Here is a 4,900-nt window from a genome sequence, read left to right as displayed (position 1 = left end):
ACGTAGCAAGGAGATCTGTAAAATAATCCATGTGACATCAGGGGTTCAACCGTAATATTACGAAGCTACGAGAATACTTTTTGTGCGCAAAAGAAAAAAAAAAGAAAAAAAGACTTTATTCAACAATTCATCACCCTGGTGCCATTTTGGAGAATATCTGCTGGACGTAAAACAACGTATGCTGTTCTGTGTCAGCTGCGTCACATGGATATGCTGTTTTCGTTCAGATCAAATCACAACAACGTAGGAAACAGATCCGGCGTCACGCAGCTGACACAGAACAGCATACGCTGTTTACGTCCAGCTGATATTCTCCAAAATAGCACTACAGGGTGATGCGGAGGAGACGAATTGTTGAATTTTTTTTCTTTTGCGCACAAAAAGTATTCTCTTAGCATCGTAAAAATTACGGTTGAACCCCTGATGTCACATGGATTATTTTACCAATCTCCTTACTACGTCTCTGGACTTGGGAACATTTCAGTTGTATTGCTGTCTATGCAGGGTCAGACAGCTCTCAGATTCCATCAAAAATATCTTAATTTGTGTTCTGAAGATGAACGAAGATCTTACGGGTTTGAAACGACATGAGGGTGAGTAATTAATAACAGAATTTTTGGGTGAACTAACTCTTTAAACTTTACATTATTACTTCAAGTGAACTTTACAAGTAGAGTTTTTTTAAATATACTTTTAAGATTTGAAGTACACTACATTCAATGCAACGACGTACATTTCATTTTCACAAGGGATCATCAAATCGTGTATAGCTTTAACTTGCTTCAAAGTTTAACTTTATGATCAAACATTGTCCATTTTTAATTTGTTGATGTTAACTTTGGTGAGTTTAGCTTTTCTTCAATCACACCATGCTGACACTGTGAACACTTACTCTGAGTCGTCCACACTCAGTGGGATGTCACTTTCAGACTGACTCGGCTTCATGCCACTATCATCCTGTTTCCTCCTTATCTTCCCAAACAGGCGTGACTTAGACTTTAACCTGGACTTCTTCCTTCCTAAACATCAAACATATCATGCCTTTAGAATAGTATGTCATATATTATAAAAAACTGAGACTGGATTAACTCATGACAGCATTGAGCTTTACTGAAAGATTTCTGACCTGTTAAGTCGTCACTGCCTTCTCCCTCTGGGTCTCCTGAAGCCTCCAGAACATTCATCTTCACCAGTACAGCTGCTAATGAGGACTGTTACACAGAAATCAGATGAGACAGAATGAGGAGTAAAAAAGAAATACAGGCGGGGTATGGAAAGCGTCAGTGGAATTATCAAAGGGAATGTTCTAGTCTAATGTAGTAAGACAATAGCAAATTATAGTTTACTAACTATTAACTGTTACTTGTTGTTCTTAAATTCACAATAAAGTGAAGTAGTTGTTCTACAAAGGAGAGCAGCAAACGAGTAATTTATTGACATGTAAAATACTAGAGGAATGGCATATCTCTGGTGTGGCAATGTGGCTAAATTCTGGATCTGATAACAGAAGGCTTTTCTCAACCCAACAGAGACCAAAGGTTTCTTCTGCAGTCATATTTTCCATGTGTTTTTCCATTACTGAAAATTATGGATGTTATGTTAGTTTAGAGCATACAATACTGTTAAAAATTTGAGGAAAGTAAGTTAATATTTTTTGAAGAAATTAATACTTTAATTTAGCAAGGATGCATGAACTTGAACAAAAGTAGCAGTAAAGACATTTAAAAAAAAACTTATTTGAAAATTTCTATTTCAAATAAACACTGTTCATTTGAACTTTCGATTAATAAAAGAATGCTGAAAAAAATGTATCCCAGTTACCACAAAAAATAATAAGCCTGGAGTAATGGCTGCTGAAAATTCAGCTTTGGAATAAATACATTTTAAATTGAAAATAGTTACTTGAAATTGTAATAATATTTCACAGCGTTCCTGTTTTTACTGTATTTATGTTTTGAATGGTAGTGTATATAAGTGATTTTTTGTTTTACTTTAATCAAGTCTGTTATGTGCTACATGAATCACATATTAAATGCAGACTGTGTTAAATCAGGGGTCAGTAACCAAGTAATTGGCATACAAGCTAGATTGTTATTTATTTAGTACTCTTTCCTCATTGTCAAACGGAGTTGTTTAGAACCAGTTGTCTTGTTTACGTAGATATTAAGTGAAATATGTGAGACTGTGTCCTTTATTTGGACAATGTTCCTCACACTTATTTCAACCTTATAGGCGTCACTATCCTTTATTATAACAACAAACCTTTCTTATCACTGACCATGCCTTGATAATGCAGATATGCAACAGAAAAAAAACATGCAAAGTCCACCCAGTCCATCCCTTTTTTTGACATTTGCTGCTCTGTGATTGCTTTCCTAATTTACACAGAAGAAACTTCAACATGTTTCTTAGTGTTAATTGTTAAAATTATTAAATAAAATATGTCTCCATGTTTGAGTACACAAGATTGAATTCTCATGTAGCTGAGGGATCTTCTTAAAAACATTTGGGGGGGGAAACATTACGCAGACTATGACATTTTTCCTAAGCAGTCACTGCCATGTCAACAAGGCTGATACCTACAGTAGCATCAGACACAAATCACACAGAATATAAAGATAATATTTGTGCTGGACGGCACTGCATAGAGATCAGTGTAAGCATTCACTCAGCACTAATCCTGCAACTCTAGATTAATCGGAAACTTCCCAACTGAAAATACTGCCATGACAAATAAATTCTCACAGAAAAACAATGCACCAAAAACCTTGTTACATACAATACCGTTCATAAATTTGGGGTCGGTAAGAAGTCCCTTGCTGACCAAAGTTGTATTTATTTCGATCAAAATTACAGTAAAACAGCAACTTTATTACATTTTGAAATAATTGTTTTCTAATTTAATGTATATTTTAAAATGTAATTTATTCCTGTGATGCAAAGCTGAATTTTGAGCATCATTACTTTAGTCTTCAGTGTCACATGATCCTTCAGAAATCATTTTGCTGCTCAAGAAACATTTGTTTTTATTAATGTTGAGGACAGATGGACAGCTTTATTGTAGATGTTTTGTAGAAACAGTGATAAAATTTTTTCAAGATACTTTGATGAATAAAAAGTTCAAAAGAACATGCATTAATTTAAAATAGAGATATTTTGTAATATTGCGTAATAAAATATTTTCTTTCAAAAACAAAAATATTATCGACCCCGAACTTTAAACATTAATACTAATGACTGACTTTGATTACTTATTGAATATTTATATATCATATATAAGTAATGAAATTGCTATGAACGATGCTGTACTATAGTTACCCTGGACAGCAAAACATATGTACTTCAAATAATATTAAGCAAGATAAATGACATCACTTTCTTTGTCAGTAAAAATCCTTCTCTTTCCTCGTTTCTGTGTGATTTAGCTTCTGTTCTTCCTTTTAAAAGATACACATGATGTCCTTACATCCTATGAACCATGGCAGCTCTGTCCCAATCACAAACATGCAGAGAGATGGAGGAACTGAAAGACAGACCGGAGAAAGCAAAATCAGGAGAGGAACTACTGAAATAAAGAAAGCAAGGAAGAGGAAAAGGAAAAGGAAAAGCAGGCTCTGACAAAGAGACACATTGATGGATTTGATGTTTGGCAGTAAGGAGTTGACTGGCAACTCATGCTTTCCCTGCATGCCTAAGCTTCTTACTAAACACTGAACAGCTTTTGGAGCAGAGAGAGTGTGCTGCTGCTGGCCGAGTGAAGGCATCAACACACCACCCAGCACTCTATCAACAAGAGCAAGTGTGTATATGTTGATAGCATGAGCATATGAACAGAGCAGTCAGGTCAACTGCAGGTATCCAGAGCATCACTTCTGATTTATATTCCTCCTGTGTTTGTAAATGATTTGTTAAAGAGACAGTTGAAAATATCACTGTTAAGACAACTGAACAACTGTGGTTTGCGTCATGCATTTGCATCCACACGTCAGAGTAGGTCAGTTTTTGTATGCAAATCATTTAAACACCGTCATATTCCACTCAAAGGTCACTTAAGCTGGATGAAAAATGAATCTTCTATTTTTGTGTATATACACTACAATTCAAAACTCTGAGGTGAGTTTTTTTTTTAGAAAAAAATTATTACTTTTGTATATTTTTTTTTTTTTAGATCTGGGACCCATTCATTGTCTTTTTTCTTAAATGTCATTATGATTGTGGTCTGAATTTCTTTCTGTGTGTGCATGCGTGCATACCTATGTATGTAAATACTTTCTTTTTGTAAGGATTTGTTTGTCGAAATATGTGCGTATACTTTATATATGGTTAAATTCTTTTGTTTCTAAACTTTAATGATTCATCATGTATTCTATACATACTTGACATACTCTGTATTACAGTATAAGTATGCATTGAGAATTTTTTTCTTCTTCTTTATTGTATGTATTTTAAATTGAGTTCAGTTTTATTTTATTTTTATTTACATATTTTATTTTATTTTTAATACTTTTATTCCGCAAAGGCACAAATTAAATTGATCAAAAGTGACAGTAAAGACATTTTTTAATGTTACAAAAGCTGTTTTATTTCAAATACATGTACTGTTCTTTTGAACTTTCTATTCATCATAGAATCCTGAAAAAAAGGATTCTTTAAAAACATTGATAATAGTAATAAATGTTTTTGAGCACCAAATCATCATATTAGAATGATTTCTGAAGGATCATGTGACACTGAAGACTGGAGTAATGATGCTGAAAATTCAGTTTTGCAATCACAGGAATAAACAACTATATGTTTTATTTTGAATTGTAATAATATTTTACAATATTGCTGTTTTACTGTATTTCTGATCAATTACATGCAGCCTTGGGTGACCTTTTTCCAAAAATATAAAAAAAAA

At 33.5% G+C, this 4,900-nt stretch overlaps 1 protein-coding gene across 2 annotated transcripts in view; it reads right to left on the bottom strand.

Annotated features, from left to right (window-relative positions):
* Nucleotides 1-898: 898 nt before the first annotated feature.
* mitd1 (MIT, microtubule interacting and transport, domain containing 1) overlaps nucleotides 899-4,900 on the bottom strand; it is a 15,336-nt gene continuing 11,334 nt past the window's right edge. The window contains exons 8-9 of one of the 2 annotated variants that reach the window (XM_016523314.1): nucleotides 1,127-1,211; nucleotides 899-1,019 (exon numbers count right to left, since the gene is read on the bottom strand). The gene's annotated coding sequence lies outside the window, so the exon portion shown is untranslated. Of the gene's footprint in view, nucleotides 1,020-1,126; nucleotides 1,212-3,385; nucleotides 3,524-4,900 lie in introns of those variants that run through there. The other variant, XM_016523315.1, reaches the window with a different exon arrangement.

Source organism: Sinocyclocheilus rhinocerous, unplaced genomic scaffold (genome assembly GCF_001515625.1).
Source record: "Sinocyclocheilus rhinocerous isolate Xijiao unplaced genomic scaffold, SAMN03320098_v1.1 scaffold1441, whole genome shotgun sequence".
NCBI classification, from domain to species: domain Eukaryota; kingdom Metazoa; phylum Chordata; class Actinopteri; order Cypriniformes; family Cyprinidae; genus Sinocyclocheilus; species Sinocyclocheilus rhinocerous.
This window is presented reverse-complemented; position numbering and strand designations above follow the sequence as displayed.